General features: G+C 38.0%; 1 protein-coding gene across 5 annotated transcripts in view; it reads left to right on the top strand.

Annotated features, from left to right (window-relative positions):
- Nucleotides 1-18,351, top strand: part of map2 (microtubule-associated protein 2) — a 103,733-nt gene that overhangs the window by 15,638 nt on the left and 69,744 nt on the right. For all 5 annotated transcript variants that reach the window (XM_076875147.1, XM_076875145.1, XM_076875146.1 and 2 more), the window contains exon 2: nt 12,997-13,049. The gene's annotated coding sequence lies outside the window, so the exon portion shown is untranslated. The remainder of the gene's footprint in view (nt 1-12,996; nt 13,050-18,351) is intronic.

The following is an 18,351-nucleotide window of genomic DNA, read 5'->3' as shown; positions in this document are numbered from 1 at the left end:
ATATGTTTTTTTTCATGATGTATCAGCCGTAAGTATGATTAATATTGCTTTTATTTAAACCTCACAGAGATACAGTGACATGGTGCACACACCTGTACAAATGTGTAGGAATTTTGCGGTGCTTTTATTAAAATTTTGTATTAACAGGTAGCTCACCGTGGGTTTCACGTGAGTCAGTCTCTTAAAGATTAAATTACCACTCCGATCTTTGTGACAGGAGCTAATCACTAACCAGCACTTTCATTATCACTGCATTTAGCGTGTTGCTTCCAGGTGCGCTCAAGCTGAAATTTGCTCTCCATCAGCCCTTTTTCACCCCAAACACTCAGAGAATGTCACAGTAGGAAAGAAAGCACACGTGTTACTAATATTATTCTGTTCAAATGTTCCAGTAACCCACGGCAGTGTGACAGTAAAACCAACATGAATACAATAGCAGCCACTTGAAACTGAAGAAATGGAATTCGGCCATTCTTTATTCTTCTAATTAAAACTGGTGCCTTTCCTACTGTGACATGACAAAATGTCTGCCGTGGAAAGGGCCTGGGTGGGAGGGGGCAGATGTGGTCTCTCTTATTTGCAAATGGATCCTGCACTTGTTTGTTTCCAGCAGTCTGGGTTTAGTCTGGGTTCAACTTTTTTCACCTCACAGTCATACCTTTTTACAACGCCATCCATTTCCTGACTTGCCTGCTTTTTGCGAGACCATGCTAGTGAATTTTGTCTTTTAAAATGTAGTTTTATCAGTGTAAATAAGAGGAATCATTAAGAATCTGAATGAGAATGATTTTCTCCCCCTACATATAAGGCTTGTTCTATTATTTTAATATTTTTCACAGGGATTTAGAGTCACAAACTAATCACTCCCTTAAACAAAATTGCATTCAGTAAGCAGTGTAACAACCACATATGTGTAATTAGCGTGGCATGTTACACTTGTTTACATGAGACGATGTTGATATTAGTCATCTCTGTCCACAAGTCTCTGTTAAAATGTAAATGCTGAAGAAAATCTTGACCCATGCACTTGATCAGGGCTTTCTCTCCCTGCTGTTGTTTATTAATTCAGTAGTAGGGGTGCTGCCTGCTGTGGCTCAGTGTTTCACTGCTCCCCTGATAGTTTCCGCTGTGATACTGATATATTCAAAAACACACTCTGCACACTGCCTGAGAAGTCCGTAGAATTGACTTTGCAGTGCACCCATATGGCATTTCATTCTAGCTACTCGAAGCACAACATTGGACTACAGTCAAGTGTATTAGCACAGTGTTCTCTATAATATCGTAGTGCTAAAATTATCTTTTATATATGTAGGCCAGAGGACAGAAATTATATTAAGGCTATAATTACACAGGACATGTCTTTTGTCCACGAAGGTACGTTTTCTAAGTGTTATGTACGCTACTTGTGCACACCTCAGTCTTTGTTTGACTTTCTGTTTCAGATGCATTGGGTGATTATAAAAATCCATTTAACATGGATGTTTGTATTCCAATTATGGGCCTATTAACATGCTACACCGCACATGTTGCCATGATAAAACATTTGCAGGCTACACCAGAGCTCCGTATAAGCGAGTCCATCAAATCTCCCTGTCTCTTGTTGGTTCACACTTGATCGACAGAGCTTTGTCATAAAAATGAAATCTGTCGTCTCAAGCATTTTGTCACTGCATCTGCTGCTGAACCCTCAAAACAGTTAAATATAGAAATTAACCAGCACATTTTTTGTTTCTTGATGTAGTAAAAGCGTCACCCACTGTAGGACATATCTGGCTATCCATGTGGTCACTGACACAGCTATAAATACTGTACTGTATCGTCATTCACCAGCAGAGAACACACACAAGCTTCTACTTAATCATAATGGATTAACTATCGGGTGTTGTGTTTTGGGATGTAATTCCCAAATCTCCCAAACTCATTTTAAAACTATGAATGCACTGTAGTAATTCTTTGTGGACTGCTGTATATATAAACATCTCCACACATCGATGTCACACATGCAGTTGGTAAAATTCACACTCACAGACTTGACAATGCCAGTGCACATACTGTATCAAAGTACTCACTATTGAACAAACCATTAGCACTGGTACTCTTAAAAATGTGAAGGCTGATCATGAGATTGTTTTGCCACATGCAGTAATTCTACCGTGGCAGTGAAAATGAAAGCTGCATCCACCTGCACTCAGCAGCAAGTGGGCACAGCCGGAGGCGGTCTATGTGTGCCCGATGCACACATGGTGCACCTGTTTGGGAGTGCGTTGCACTGTAGGTATTTGTGTAGTGATATGTTTGTGCGAGACTGGGGAGTGTTCATTAGCTTATTGGTAATGTAACTGACTGGTGCTGTTTATAGTGGAGCCCACGCAAACTCCTAAAGAAGCTGTGAAAACGCTTGTTCTCTTGTAAAGAGCACCACCAACTGAAGCTCTGTGTCTGACACCGACAGAGCAGGCACTTTATTCCGTAATACATATGGTGTCTCAGCGCAGGGAAATAGCGCAGAAACACAGAGTTGAAAGAGGTAAATGAGGTCTCGGCAGCAGTGGGTTTAGTCAATAGAGGAAAAAGGAGAGGAAAAAAAATCTAATTTTAGCGAGGTCATTTATTCTTTATTGTGCGTGAACCCTTTGTTATTGCTAGTATCTTCTCTTCTTTTTATACACAGTAAATTGCACTGAACAAGGAAAAAAAAGAGTTGGGGAGAGGAAATTCACTTCCATAATTTAGAGTAGAAAAAAAAAAGCTTTTCTTCTTTCTCATCCCCCAGCTGATTTCTGTTTTCATTTTCAAGGGGAAATTAAAAGTTATTTTGGTTCACTTTGGAGAAACCACTTGTCCGACATGTTTTAGCTCTCTAAAACACTCGCACTAAATGCAGTGTGCATATTTTATAATAATATCACTAACAGGGCTGGGCCATATCATACCGTTCACGGTAATACCGGTATAATGTTGGGCAATGATAAGAAAATGAAATATTGCAATAGAATATGGGTAAAACGTGCATGCGCAGTACCTTTGTTTTCATACGCACATGACGGAAAAAGCATGGCGGCGACGGAGAAAGAGGAGGGCGAAAGCGGATCGTTGAATGAAACGGATGAACCAGAATTGGGTTGTAAAAATGCTGCAACGTCAGTGGTGTGGAACTGGTTTAGCTTTCGTCCGTCAGATACACAACAAAGCACTATTTTTGGTAGAGCATGCTAGCGGGCCGTCGTTATTACCGTGTTTTTTGGAAAATACAGCACACTTAAAATCAATCCTTTGATTTTTCTGAAAATCAACAGTGCCCCATATAATCCCGTGTGCCTTATGTATGAATTCTGGTTGTGTTTACTGACCTCGAAACGATTTTATGTGGTACACAGCGCTCGAAAATCTGTCAAATGTTTTAGTACGGCTTTGCTAAGCTATGAAGCCGCACCGCTTGATGGATTGTCGGAGCATTACGGCTATCGTAATCAGGAGCCTCGCGGAGGGATACGTACTGTGCTTCAACATAATATTACCATATTGTGTGTGTATAACCTCTTTTTAAGTTTTGTGGAGATTATACATGGTTATGCTGAGGATATGTCGGCCAATTTCCACTGGAAATGCCTTTTGGTTAAACTGTCAGCAAAGAATTTGCATTTGCGCTGTTAAATTTTTATATAACTTTAATGCACATAAAAAAAACAGCTTGTTTAATTGAAAATACATTGATGTTTTGTTTTTGTTTTTTTGCACTAATAAAGTTGTGGAGTTATAAAGTAGTTTGTCTAGTGTCAATTATATCGTCAGTTATATCGTTATCACAAATTTTCAAATGTATATCCTGAAAAATATTTTTGGTCATATCGCCCTGCTCTAATCACTGATGCCTTTTGCAATTTCTTCACACAAAGCTAATTTCTGGTGGCTCTTTGCCTGTATTTATTCTCTTAATTCTCTTAATTTTGTCCCATTAATAATTTCTTGTTGGAATTCAGTGCTGTGACCACATTTACACATTTGTGTAAAAGTTGTTGTCACTTCATCTGGCGTATTGTTTTGTGTGTTGTTTTGCTAATTGATTAGGTCATTTAAATTATTATACAAGGTTAAATGACCTGAGCTCAAAAAGCATCACTCCTTTAAAGCAAACTTACAGCTTGGCATTGATCTCGTATTCACTCTTAATGTTTTTTGGACATATAGGCAAACTGAAGTAGGTGTTGAGTCATCATTCAGCCATAAATTTTGCCTCCACGGATGTCAGGGTCTTGAGTTCCTTGGGGTGGGGTTTTTATCCAAAGGAGTTAATGTACAGTTTTCCTAGCTTTGGCACCCTCTGCTGGCTACATGACAAATTAAAAATATAATTACAGATGGGGCCAAGCTGCTCAGCAGAGCAGTTAAAGAGTGCTGGTTCATACTGCTGGAGTATTTTCATTATATCATGTTCATTGCAGAATGTTGAACATTTTATGGGTTTTTTGTACCAGTTATTAACATGACCTCACTTTAAACCCTGTGCAATGAAAGATGTGACACAATAAATATGAAGTCATACTGCATTGTCTTCCAGATTTTGAATGTGTTTCTTAAGCCATTAACCAAGAATAAACAGCATTTTTGCATGAGTAGAATTTTGCTTAAGCAAATTATTGCAATTAACAAATATGTTTCCTGTTCAATCAATCATCACAGTGCCTGTTAGTGGTCATTTTTTAATATGGTCCCTGCTCCAGCTGAAGAAAGCAGGATCAGCATCTTCCAAACCCCACCCAGCACAGTGCATTGATGTGGATTCAAAACAGAGCACAGAGGCCTGCGAGGACCCAACCAGATGAATGTCTGTGCCTCATGTTTTCCAACATCTTAGTGGTCCCAGAGAAACAGACATGCACATGCTGAAAGGAAAAAGTACAAACAATGGTGGGGTAAATGTGGCAGCACTTCTGGGAATATTCATGCATGACAACATGTAATAAATAGACTACACAGCATCCTTTAAAGGTAAAGGAACAACACAGTAATGGAGGGATAGTAAATCAAGTATAAGTTACCGATAGTGTAAGTTATAAGCTACAGTACTGTGCAAAAGTCCAGAGTCACCTGTAATTTCTTTATATTTTGCTTTCAATGGGACAGAGTTTCTTGTAAAGTGGTAAAGCAATAGGCTCTCTGAAGGTCTTTCATTTTAAACATTGGCTGCTTTTCCACTTGTTTTCAGTCCAGTCCTTGTACCTGACCATTTCCATAAGAATTTCATAGGAATTATTTGTTTGTTAAGCCACTTAACATTAATCTATAAATCATTCACGCATAAAAAATGTCCCTAACTCAAGGGGTAAATAAAACTTGCCTTAGGCACTTTGTTACTAGCAGCTTGTGACACTGCTAGTGACAGCAACCCTTTTTGTTTTTATCTTGGCATAGCTGGTGTATAGTGTGTACTTAAAAGTTTGAGGAAACCAGGCAAGTGGAGGACAAAAAAGAAGTGGCAGGCCTTAGAAAAGCTGAGGTATGCCATATTATTCAAGACCTGAGCTGAAAATCTGTAGCAACAGGACTTACAGAGTTAGAAATCAAGATTTAAAGTTTTTGGTTTCAATTGTTGTCAATATGTCAAATTTATGGAATCATGAATGCAGAAAAGTATCATCAGATTTTGATCCAACATGCAATTCCATGTGGAACGCAGTTGTCACCACCTTCATTTGTCACCACCAGACATACTGCCAATGCACTAAAACTGTACCTGGATAGAAAAACATAGAATGGACTATCAGTCATGGATTGACCTCCACAGAGCCTTGACCTCAACATTATTGAAGCTGTATGGGATCATCTTGATAGAGGAATACACCCCCCCCCCCCCCCCCCCCCCCCCCCCCCCCCAAGTTTTGCACATGTCGAGGAGCGTGTCAGGCTACATTTCACTGTGTGTTGTACTTGTATAACTATGCATGTGACAAGTAAAGAACCTTGAACCTTGAATAGAATAAAAGGCAGCCAACTTCCAAAGACGAGCTTTAGATGTTCTTCAGGAAGCATGGAAAACTATTCCTGAAGACTACTTTAATAAGAAAGCTTAACTAAGAGAGTTCAGGATATATGGAAGAATAAAGTTGGTCCTACCAAATATTGATTTTCAAGCTTGTTTGAATTGTGCAAACTCGGTGTATCGTATGCTGTATTTCCATCTCTGTTTGCACGTTTCAATAAATTAGGAAAATGGGAAACGGGTACACTAACAACATATACAGAAATGATGGGTGACTCAAGACTTGGAAACTCAGCCATGGAAAGTCATTCCATGAAGACTCAAGACAAGACTGTCACAGTTCTGTATTTAGTGTTTAAAAACATCACTAATTAGGATTATTTTCCACAATCAAGGCTGTTTTATAAGCCACTTTTAAGTGAAACATTGACTTAATTCTCAAATGTAAAAATGCAACACGTCTGACTCTGTACTTTTACTCATTGGTACTGATTACATGAAGGTGCTCTCTCTTTTATGAGTTGAATATGTCTGCCTTTTTCACCATAGAACTAAAAAGAGAAGACCTATTTCACCATAGGACAGAAGAAGTTTAAAGTTTTCGTAGACACGTCATCTACCTGACTTTGTTAAAGTCGTGTCTGTAGTAATCTGTAGAGTGTGAATAACACTGGCTCTCATATCCTAGTCTAAAATAAATACACTATCTTGACTAATTGTTGGACACTAGATTATGAAAGGCTTAAACTACTGTGGATTTTCTAAGGAGTTAAGCACATATTTCTGCTGACAGCTTTAAGGTCAGATCAAGGTCAAAGATCCTAACAATTTAAACTACATCGGTCACATAGACAGTCAGTGTATCGGCTGGTTAAAAGTGACTGTTTTTTTCCCCTCCCCGTCATGACATTCTGACTTAATTTGTCCAAGCAGAGAGGAGAAAAACTGGGCCCATTGGTTACATGACAGGGAATCAACAATGAGGAGAGATGTATGGCATAATTGTTTTATTTGCCGTCTTTTCTTTTTTCTGTTTCTCTGTTCCCTCTGGCCTTTTGCTAACCCCAATTACATGCTTGCTTTCTTTGCCCTGCTGCCTCCTGGTGTGCATATCCTGTTGGCATAAGGAGCTTTGGCCGCTTTTCTAAGAGACCAGAGTCTGTTCCCATCAGTGGAGCTGTCTGTTTGCATGGGAGTTTTGACTTGGTAGATTAATCCATGTTTACCACAACACAGTTAGGGATGTAACTAACTAGATACCAAGCCAGATTGATTGAGTGAAAATGAAGCTACAGGGATTGTGGTGTAATAAATGAAGTATCAGTGGTGGCTGTAGTGATCTTTGTGTTATTTGTCATTACAGTTGAGGACGGTCACAGACAGTTGTACAGGTTTTGTTTATAATGCATCAAAATGATGCACTATAAACAAAACTGCCTGTCATTTACAGGAAGAAAAAGACCTTGAGGATGTCGATGTCCTCCTATAATAGCTGTTAACTCAATTCAGGTATTTTGAAGATGCAAACCAGAACTAGATCAAATTTGCATGTATTCTCTTTTTTTGTTGCTTAAATCTAATATCATCACATCATAGTTTATTCCTTTGTTTTGTTTTTTTCTTCCTTTTCAGGGAATTAACTTGTCCTAAGTGGGCATTTCTTCCAGGCTGAAATATACCTGTCATCAGTTCCAATAAAAGGAAATGATGTTTGGCAGCTACAGAGTTACTGGCTAAATTTAGTCCCCAAGACAACTTCTAATTCCCTTTGTTGGGGACTGTTTGGCTGTCTCGGTTTTGATGTGATGGTGATTCATAGTTATTTTGCACCTGGGCCACGAGAGATTTTCTGGGCCTCTGAAAGCACACACACAGGCAGATCCAACACACATCCTGCAAGTAACCTGTTGTGGTTGTAGCTCATAGCATACACAAACACAATGTCTGCTTTAGAGTGGAGCATTTAAAGGAAGCTTACAGGTGAAGCCTGCAGTGCATTTCTTTGTTTTTTAATTGATAAAACTGTGGTTTTGACCTGGAACTTGAACCAAGGTACAGAGAAAAGGCACCAATAAATGCTGAAGTTGGATGTCTTGCAGGTCATACAGCTTCACAACATTCAGTTATGATGCTTTTACATACGGTTTATTTGTAAGTGTTGCTTTGGGAAATAATACAATTTGAACGCTTGTTGGAGCCATTTCCTACTGAAGGTAAAAAGTGAAGCGATTTAAGTCTTATTGCTTGTGACTGATTACAGGGCGTTTTAAATGATGATGGAAATTCAGTCAGAGACTGTGTGATAATGGAAGGGACTGTTGTGTTCATGAGAAGTTGTCTGTTAAGCTTTCATTTGTGACCAGATGCAGACTGGCATTAGTTGGATAAAGCTGTGAAACAAGCGCAGACACTGAATAAATGCTGGCTGACGGGTTTGACTGACACGCCTACTGCATGACAGGGATTTGAGAAGTTAGCATTATAAGTACAAGTGAATAACTAAGAATGGCATGCCATAGCTGTTTTCGTGACAGCTTTAACACATTCATAATTTTGATTAAAAAAGGGAGATTAGCTATAAAAAAAACCCTGCCTATCTCCATCTTTTTGTTGTCTCTCAAACCTCCAGCTTCCTCTTTATGTTGAGCTGTTGTCCTTGGGCACATCTTTCAGTCTGAAAGTCATCTTTCAGATTTGGCAAATCAGTAAATAATATTTTTTAATGGTCACAGATATTTACACTAACTATTGAAATGCCTTATATTTAACGCACACAACTGTGACATTTCTTCTCAGCCTCTTAATGTCGAAAAATGTCGTAGCCACTTCAGCCAAAGTGGGCAAGTAGATGGTATATTGTAACAAAATAACGTTGTGTAAACACAGAAATATACTCACACACATATACAAATGCAACTACAGCTACCAGCAAGGAAACAAATGAAGAAGTCCAGACTCATCTTTAATGCTGAAAAGATTTTTTTTTAACTTTTGAAGTATAGCAAAGTCACATATTTTCTTCCATAATTGCTAATATTACACTGACCTACACATTATAAAATTCAAATGACATGGAGCTTTGTTTTTGCAAAAGTTGAGTGATCCTCAGTGGACATACCAGAGCACGTAGTTGTTGCTGTGGGTGCAGCTTTATGGTTGCTCTACAGCCACTGGGGTAAGAATTATTCGCAATTGCAAAAGCACAACATCAGAGAATTCTCTTTTAATTAGTTAAGGGACTGATGTACCATATGTATGTGTGTGTCTCTGAGTCTGAGAGTGAGAGAGAGGAACTTAACTGTATTTTAGGGCACAGTAAAAAAAAAAAGGGGGGGGGGGGGGGGTCATTGGTGTAAGTTTTGGAATTGGTGTAATTAAATAATCTCCATAAAAGAGGGAGATAAATATAAACATTGTTTTTCAGAATTTAAAAAAAATCTATTAGCTAAAAGAAAATGAATCAGTAGATTAAATTTGTGACTGAAATCTGCTGCAATGCTGATTTTCATGTATTGTTTATATTTTGTTGTCTGGTTGTTTTTTGTTGTGATATGAATAACAGTCAAATTTTTTTTGGATATTACATTGAACATCACCTCTATGTTTGAGGTATCAAGTGACTCATGAGCCAAAGCACATGGTTATAGAATCGCACCTTTAGCTTGTTTAGGGGAGCTTATGCCAAAAGGTGTTGAAAGGAAGACTACACTAGATTGAAACTTTAGGAGTAAGGATATGAATTCTCCAAATGTGGGAGTAGAATAGTTTTTTCCCTCTCTCAGCCATATTTGGAAATTCATTCAGGAATACTCCTGGATATGTTTTGTGCAAAAGCTGCATTTTCTAAGGAATTTTCTAAGAAATATCTGAATCCTTCTGATGAAGGTCTTTCTCCTGAAAGCTATTCTCCCTTTCGGCCCATTCAGCGGCAAGAGTATAAACACTGCCGTCTTTTTACTGTCGTACGTTAATCAGGAGCTTTTGAACCTTTTCCAGTTGTGTTCCATTCATGGGCAGAATATCGTGGCACAGCAGATGTCTGGAAATGGTCCAGTTCAGGTATGGGGGTGGGTAGTAAGATCCCTTTTTAATTTTTCTGGACATGGATTTAATACTCCAGAAGTGAAGGAATCAGTGATGTGTAATCTATGTCTGACAGTACAAAGTTATTCGTGATAACCTGTGAACAGTCTGCAGCAGGGAATTCATAAACAGCATTTCTTTACATTATAGAGTTTCTGGAGATGCTTCTTTGCAGTATTATATAATGGCTGAAATTAATGTAATGACGTGATGAATGAGAATGCAAGTTTTTAAGATGAGTTTTTTCTCTACAGCTCACTGCCCTGACTGTTAACAGGAGCGTGATGAATTCAATGAAGGGACTTTGGTAGGGCTGTTGCTGAGTCATTATTTTCCAATTAGACTCTTAGTCAGCGCTTTAAGCCAAATACTCATCTTTTAAGGGATGGCAAGCGGGTTTAAAGTGGAAAGGAAAAAGCTGTTTGATGGTTTTTCCAAATGTACAGCAGTATTATACTTCTACCATACATATTCTTTATTTTGGTCACAAGAAGATCGGATTTTTAGTGTCTTTGCTTAACAGCTTGTCACCACTGCCTCCTGGCATTAATGTTGCTCTTCATTATGTCAGGTAGTTAGGTGTCAGGTGATTTTGAGACTGGGTTTGTAAAAATGTATGTTCTTCGATAATTTTACATGCTTTTTACCACAGAAACTGTGATGATTTGACCTTAAAAATAGATTTCACTTAGCTGCATCATAGCTGATAATCATTTAAGCGTGTAGGGCTCCAGCAATAAGATAAGACAAGGAAAGGAAATGGTTTGCAAGAGTACTTTATAAAATAAATAAAATGAATGACTTCTGACACCTTATTTCCAGATCACTAATGAGAATGAAGCAATTTGTAAAGAAAATTCATCAAAAGGGATAGAATATTTGAAACACTATATTTCAAAAAGTATTCGCTTATCTGCCTTCACACATAGGAATTTAAATGACATTCCGTTCTTAATCTACAGGGTTTAATATGATGATGACCCACCCTTTGCAACTATAACGGCTTCAACTCTTCTTGGGAGGTTTTCCACAAGGTGTAGGATTTTGTTTATGGGAATTTTTGCCCATTCTTCCTGAAACACATTTATGGTTTGGTGTTTTGTGGGGTTGAGGTCAGTACTCTGTGCAGGCCAGTCAATTTCTTCCACACCAAACTTGCTCATTGATGTCTTTATTGACCTTGCTTTGTGCTCTGGTGTGCAGTCATATTGGAACGAGAAGAGCCCATTCCCAAACTCTTCTCACAAAGTTGGAGACATGAAATTGTCGAAAATATCGTGGTATGCTGAAATATTAAGAGTTACCTTCACTGGAACTAAGGGGCCGAGCTTAAATCCTGAAGAACAACCCCACACCATAATCCCCCACCACCAAACTTTACACATAAACAATGGAGTCAGACACATATCATTGTCTTGGCACTGCCAAACACAGACTTGTCTATCAGATTGCCAGATGGGAAGTGTGATCTCCATCTGCACTGCTCTAGAGGCCAGTGGTGGGGTGCTTTACGCCACTGCATCCAACGCTTTGCATTGCACTTGGCGATGTAAGGCTTGATTGTAGCTGCTCAGCCATGGAAACTCATTCCATGGCTCTCTACACATTGTTCATATAGTCTTCAGATTATCTCAAGAAGTTTGGAGGTCTTTAGCGATGGACTCGATGTAGAAAGTTGTCGATCTCTTACATGGCCTACCACTCTGTGGCTGAGGTTTTGTTCCCGATTGCTTCCAGTTTATTATAATACCACTAACAATTGACTGTGGAATATTTAGTACCAAGGAAATTTCACAACTGCACTTGTTGGACAGGTGGCTTGCTATCACGTTTCGATGTTGAAATTCACTGAGCTGAGAGCGACCCATTCTTCATATTTCTGACAACATAGTGTATTTCTACTAGAAGTTTTGGTCAAGTTACTTGAAAATAGTAATTAGTTACTAATTACTAATTACTTCTCCAAAAAGTAATCCAGTTACTTTACTGATTACTTATTTTCAAAAGTAATTCATTACTTTATTACTTAGTTACTTTTTAAAAACATGATAAACAACCTAAATATGTTATGAAACAACAAACCTTTCAGCCCAATTCTATTTTTTCTGCAAAATCCATCATATAAAATTGAATCAAATGAAAAAATCTGTTTTTAAATCTTGTTTTATTATTTTTACAGGAAAGTAACAGTAATCTAATCACCTTTTTTTTTTTTTTTTTTTTTTGCAATAGTAATCGGATTACAGATCGGATTTTCTGCCAATCTTTGTCTACTAGTAGGAAGTATTTTGATACTGATGGTTTATGCAGTCTGTTGCTAGCGTAGTGCTATTCATTGCTCTTAACTCATTGCCCTTTTCCGAAGATACCCACAGTAGCCTGTAATGTCCTGGTGTTCTGGTATGTTTGGACTGTGCATGTCAGACTAAAGCTAATTTTTGTGTGTCTGCAAATGGAACTGCAGGTTGTGTGTATCTTTAAGAAGTAGAAAACAGGGAGGCAGACATAGCTGCTAGTCTTTGTGGCTGCAGATGTGGCATCAACAGGCACACACACCCTGATGGGGCCTTCGTTTTTTTTACTGTCTTTTCATCTCTTTCACTCCTGTGCAGGCTCAGCAATTTTCTCACCTATACTTCTCCCCTTTCCTTTCCATCTGTCCCTAAGATGTAGTGATGATGGTGTGTGTGTGTGTGTGTGTGTGTGTGTGTGTGTGTGTGTGTGTGTGTGTGTGTGTGTGTGTGTGTGTGTGTGTGTGTGTGTGTGTGTGTGTGTGTGTGTGTGTGTTTGTGTTAACGGAGGTGCCACCTGCCACTGCACACCCAAAGTACTGGCAGCCTAATCTAATCTCCCTCCTCCCTCTCTCCCTTCCTCCCTCTTTTTCTCCCCCCACTACTGTTCTTTCCCCTTATCCTCCCTCATCCTTTCAGGTCTCGGATGTTATCCTTTCTTGTGAGCCTCGAACAACATTTCATCTAGCCAGGTGAGCTTCTCAATCTCTCCCCCTTTCTCTTTGTGTTGTCATCTCAGCCTCTGTCTCTTCCTCTCTGTCTCCACCGCATATGCTTTTGGGTGTTGCTGCAAAGATGCTGCGTCACTGTGCCTGTTTCATATGGACACAATTGCTGTTTCAGACCAGTAACAGAAAAAAACAAATGTTTTTCTCTTGTTTCACTTCTTTCTCCTTTTGAGCCACCTTGTCATGCTGGGGAATTGTTTGTGTATGTGTACCTGAATTTGTGAAGGTATTGTTTTTATGATGAATCCAGCAGTCTGTGAAAGTATAACAACATGCATTGTGTATCTGTCATTTGTTCAGTATGTCTGAGAGCATGTGCCTGAAACAACTGTGTGATTAGTGCTTTGTGTGTGTGTGTGTGTGTGGACATGTCTAGACGGTCCCAGACAGGCAGTATGACTTTCATGTGGTTAATGTGCAGATTGGAAACGTGCATTATCCCAACTAATGAAGACACTGCAGATTCACTCTGATTGTCAAAAATTACTTCTGCTTTCAAGTGTTGTCAACTGGTATCCAATTGGATGCCACTAATTGAAAAGTTGGAAGAAAAATAAATGATGAAATCACCAACCTCAGCTTTTATCTTTTTTATCCAGTTTTGGATGAAGCAGTATAGCTACGGTGGCCCTGAGAGGTCAAATGCACTACTTAGGAAAAAATAAGTAAATAGAAAAATGCTGCAAAAGCCAAAAGAAAAAAATTATGAAAGAAAATGGAAGTGTTTTTGGGAGATAATGATGTGATGAAACAGCTGCAAACATCACAAGCTAACAGTAGCAAACATGAATCAAATAGACACACATCACCTGCATTTCACTGTCTGTTTCGAATCTCAGTGTAATCCTTTGCATGTTTTGCTTTCTGTCACTTCCGCAGCTTGTCTGTCAAGTTATCATGTCCCAGAGACACTTCAGCTTTCCTTTGTGATTTTAAAAACAATGCGCGTGTGTATGTGTGTGTGTGTGTGTGTGTGTGTGTGTGTGTGTGTGTGTGTGTGTGTATGTATATATATATATATATATATATATATATATATATATATATATATATATATATATATATATATATATATATATATATATATATATATATATATATATATATATATATATAATTGAAGTCATTTTGATGTAGTAATTATTTCAGTGGTGTAATGAAGCTTCCATACTGTATATCCCAGCTGTTCACTAGCTTCAACTTGACTATTTAACATTTCAGAAGCAACACATCAATATCAGAGATTAATGATTTAACACTACAATACAATACTACAATTTGACCCTATCACACAACAATAGCAACAATGGCAGAGAAGTAATTTCTTAAAGAAATTATTAAATTTTTAATCCAAATTTTTGCCAAAATTTTCAAGTATTTTGGCTAAATAGGTATTCAAAATAAATGTTTGGGGGTTTTATTAGTTTTAAAAATTATTTACATTATTTCTTTCAAAATTGTAAACTTAAAATATGCATTAAAATTCACTAATTCATAGTTTGCTAATTGGTTAAACATAGAGAACTATAGTGGAGTCCAAATTCCAGAAAACATTGGCTGTACTGAACAGTGCTCAGTGATTTTCATCGTTTTAAACATGTTTTTAGTGCTCTTTCAATTCACTGCAGTTCGTTGTCTATGATTACTTCTGTTTTCTTCATCTTAGAGGCTATGCTCTAGGACCAAGAACATGACAAGCACAAACAAGTGTAGCTCACACTACTGGATGTACTAACATGTATTTTTTTTACACTGCCCTATGTTTGGCAGCTAAAGACTACCAGCACACCAACAAGACACTGTCATGCCAGATACTAAGAGCAATAACTCGCTTTGCTCAAGGCTTATCATCACTGTCAGTTCAAGACAACCAGCAAATAAAGGTTTTTTAAAATAAAAAAATGCTAGATAACTGTTATCAAATGATCAAACATCAAAGTGTTCTTATGCAGTGTGTCTTGAAGTTAAATTGATGTATTTTGAATCAGTTTCAAAGATATTAGGAAAAAATACAACTGAAAAAGATGACATAGTTGTTTTTTTTTTAAATGTTACACAAACAGAGTCTTTGTTGTCACTGGTCATCAGTCGGTTACTGCCGCCCTGTCAAATATAGTGAAATTACAGCATTCAGGCCTCTTCTGTTTTTGAACACTTTATTTGCAGGGCTCGCAAAATCGCTAGCCCAACGTCCCGGGGCTAGCGATTTTTCCAGTCGGGCTACCAAAAACTAACTCAGCCCTGCCCGTCGGGCTATCATAGGAAGGAAAATATATGTCTATGCTTTTGCATTCTTTCGCCAATGTAGCTGAGTAATTATGTCATTGGCATCGGTGAGCCACTGTCAATATGTGACATATTGAAATCGCGTTTGAATTTGCGCTTGTTTTTTGCTTTCACTTTCATTTTGTGATTGCGCGAAAGGTGTGTAGAGAGCAGCAGCACTGATTGGTGAGTGACGATTAATTGCGCACCAATTCCTCTGACATCGTCTTATCACTCATTAGCTTACTATTCAAACATGACAAGTGAAATCTCTCGCAGCAAGCTTAAACATGTGAGAGGTTGAGTGCGCAAAGAATCGCTGACCGTTATGTAAGTACGTGTATAAAAGCAGCAGGATTTACGCTGGTATTTTAGTTCTGCTCAGCCAAATAAGACAGGTCAGGGTGAAGAAGGGGCAGCCAAAGAAAAGCTTACCACAAAACGGAAAAGTTATGACAAATCAGACTATGAGGCAAAAACAAAGCGCAGCTTTTTTTTGGTTTCATGGACAAAAGAATTTCTGTGGCTGGAATATGACAAGCTAAATAACATGATGTTCTGCCAGGTGTGTTGTGAGTTTCATTTGATTTCTGAGTCGACAAGCGCCTTTGTTACTGGGACTAGTAATTTTAAGAAAGACCCCATTACAACCCATGAGAAATGCAAGAAATGTATTATTGCCCAGTCTGCAGTATCTTTCCCAGAACAAACAGCAATTGCAAAAAACATACTAAAAATAAACCAAGCACAACAAGAACTCCTGAAAAAGCTGTTTAGAACAGCGTGCTATATTGCAAAGAGTGAACAACCATTGGCAAAATTTAGCAGTCTTTGCAAACTTCAAAAAGCAAATGGCCTTGGTTTCACTTACTTCTTACCCGTGACTTCAGTGGAAATTTCAGATTCAGGATCTGACACAGACTGATTCATGTTCTACACAGTTCTTACAAGTTAATAGAAATCTCTGTTCCATTTGAACCAAGTATTTGAGTTGATGATTGTAATTTTTATACAGTTGTTGTGATTTTTATTTTAACAATTTTTTTGATTAATTTTTGTTTCCATTACAATATTATATTGTAATGGAAACAAAACATTAAAAAAAATTGCTTTCTTCTTTATTCGGGCTACTTAAATTTATTTTGGGCTACCAAAAACTGAAGAATGCCTTCCCGAAGGGCTACCAGAGATTTTGAAATTTTGCGAGCCTTGATGTGTTATTGAGTTGATTTCATTTTTTAAAAAGATTAACTTTCCCATCCATAACCCATGATGCCAAAGTGAAAATATGTTTTACATTTGCTATCCAACAAAACCGGCATTATGTGAACCACCTTGGTAGGACTGCTGCCCACTGACCAAAGAAACCCGTGGATATTAAGAGAAGGATAAATGATGCCACATACAGAGAGAGCCTAAACATAATCCTCATCCCGGATTTTTAAAAGTTGTTATTCTACTTTGTACCATGCATCTTGTTATTGTGGGCTATTGAATATACATTAGTGGGAAATTGCTTTTTTTTTTTTTTTTGTCTGTGTAAAATTGAACCTACAATGCAGTCACATTTGTAAAAACCAGGACATTTAAAGCATAAAACCACTGTATGTAACAAACTTGTGAACCTTTGCTCTAAGCAGTTTTCTCCTTACTGACAACACACCAGTGAGACTCATATTTAATTATTTATTCACTCTAACTGGCTACAGGTGACAATTTTCACTGCCACCTTTAATGCTGCTGTTTCTACAATATTCATAGCCGTTCAATCAATAATAATCATTCAGCTCCAGGGTCTACGTTAGTGTTTCTCACTTCCTCTTGCACTCTCTTCTAGAAACACACACACACACACACACACACACACACACACACACACACACACACACAACAATCAGTATGGCTGAGCAGGGTAATGTTTGTCAGTTTCCGTGTATGTTCAAACACAATGAGAACACCTGATGTGAAAACATGCAACCCTTCTGCACGTCTCGCTTTCCCTGCTGTCACCATGAGGGAAAACGTTAGTGGCATTTCCCAGCAGGTCTGTTTGACCTTCTCTCGTTTGTTTAGCCTCTACTTTCTCCTTTGCTCCATCACAATTTGGTGGCTAAACCAGAAAGTCAGGCAATCCTTACCAGAGAATGTTTCACTTACATATTATGTTTTATAAGGGAAGCATTCTCAGTTGTGTGTCACAAAGTTGAACAAAAATATTAAAAACTCGCCCGCATCAGGATTACCACAACAACTGCAGAGATATGGATCAGCTTTTGATCGATACAGAGCACAAGAAGTGCTGGAACCTTTATAAAGTCCAGGATTTGGCTTACTAAGGTCTAGGGAACAACCAGTAGTGAACTCACTTAACAAAGGCCACATATATAATAATGTAAAGCTACATAACATAACATTTGAAAAAGTAATAATGGCCTTTCATTTGATTTTAATGTTAATTAAATTAATGTTAAATTAGTCACTTAGAATCAGCAACCTTAATAGTTATGATAAAGAATTGATGAAGTCTGTAGCAATATGTTGTGAGTGGAGGTTACTGTAGACAGGGAGAGAATGTAATGTTGGTATTGTCAGCCACTGCAGCAGTGACGTAATGGCCCAGACTCCCTCCATTCCTAAGGCTAGACTCTTTTATTTTCTTTCTTTCCTTGTCTACCTCTCCCCTGCATCTTTTCATCTTTTCTTCTCTTCATATCTAATTTACTCATTCTGGATTTCCACTTTCGTGTTCTCAGCTCTCTTTATCTTCATTTCTTTCTTTTGTTGTCAGGGTGCTCATCCATATTAACAAGAATTGTTATGAAATGCACATAAATGAAAGGATGAGATATTCTGCACGAAAAAATTTGTGTTTTCTTTGTTTTTGTGCACTTTGTGGTGCCTTTGTAAATTACTACCAGAACTGTGTTGGTTGCGGTTTTTAGAATCCAGAAAGTTTAAATTTGATAGATAGTTGTTTTTATGCTTTATTTTATGGTAACAG

This window comes from Maylandia zebra, linkage group LG16 (genome assembly GCF_041146795.1).
Source record: "Maylandia zebra isolate NMK-2024a linkage group LG16, Mzebra_GT3a, whole genome shotgun sequence".
Lineage (NCBI taxonomy): Eukaryota > Metazoa > Chordata > Actinopteri > Cichliformes > Cichlidae > Maylandia > Maylandia zebra.
Note: the sequence above shows the minus strand (reverse complement) of the source record. Positions and strands in the feature narration are given on the sequence as shown.